Here is a 1,093-nt window from a genome sequence, read left to right as displayed (position 1 = left end):
AAAATACACACAGCTTATATCTCAGCTTTTTTTAAATTAAATTCTGTGAATAAAACTAAATTAAATTGTTATTTTTCTATGTAAGTTTTACATTATTATTTTAGATATAAACTTTGAAGACTTGAACACAAGCTGTATTCACAGAGCTCTCTGATAAACAGCCTCATCCTGTATTAGAAAAGTTCACACAACCAAAGAGCTGATAGAACAAGGAGAAAAAACAAACAAAAACATAATATAGAGTTTATATATATTTATTTAGAGTTAACTAAAACATCTCTGATTAAATAATCTGCTCAAAATTCATCCTGTTGTGCTGTGTGTTCACTGTTTGGGTTTATTGTAACAAGTTGTCATTGTTATATTAAAATATGGCACTCAGTCGGTGGCCCAAAGAGAAAAAGGTTTGCTGTAAATCTCTGTGATCTTTAAACATCTATGTATTTAAATAGTATTTACAAGATAAGCACAGAATGAGATAAGATACGTGAGGACAACTCATATGTTTTCTCACCTGATCTGAGTCTGAAGGTTAAACTCCAGCTTAGTTTCTTTATGGACCTTTTCTGAAGCGATTATAGCCTAGAAATTAATTCTGAATTTAGGAATGAGTTAATCTGTGTTCAGTATAATTACAGTGACTTTGTATTTTAGCATTGCAACAGAAACCTCCCGTATTAAGAAAGGCCGGCTTACTTTATAAATGGATCTCTGAGGAACAGAACACAAATTTGACTGCAGCTGCTAGCAAGCCTGTCATGTTATACTACTAAGATGTTTAGTCATTTAAAGTGAATAAAAAAATCATTTTTAAAGACTGTTTATGGCCCTGCATTCAGTAAATGTAAATGAAAATGTCCTTAAAGTATCAAATGTAAATATTCAGCACTTACATATACTATAGTCTCTTATTATATTTATATTTTTATTGTTTACTTATATGTATATACTTATATACACATTTATATTCTATATATAGTGTGTTAGATATTGTAATATAATTATTTCTATTCTTTAACATTGTGTGAACATCTCATCACAGTGTAGATAAGTGTAAACAGAATTTGCTCCAAGCTTTGTGGCACTTAAATCC

Source organism: Morone saxatilis, unplaced genomic scaffold, assembly GCF_004916995.1.
Source record: "Morone saxatilis isolate NCDOM2014 unplaced genomic scaffold, NCSU_SB_2.0 Contig19, whole genome shotgun sequence".
Lineage (NCBI taxonomy): Eukaryota > Metazoa > Chordata > Actinopteri > Moronidae > Morone > Morone saxatilis.
Note: the sequence above shows the minus strand (reverse complement) of the source record.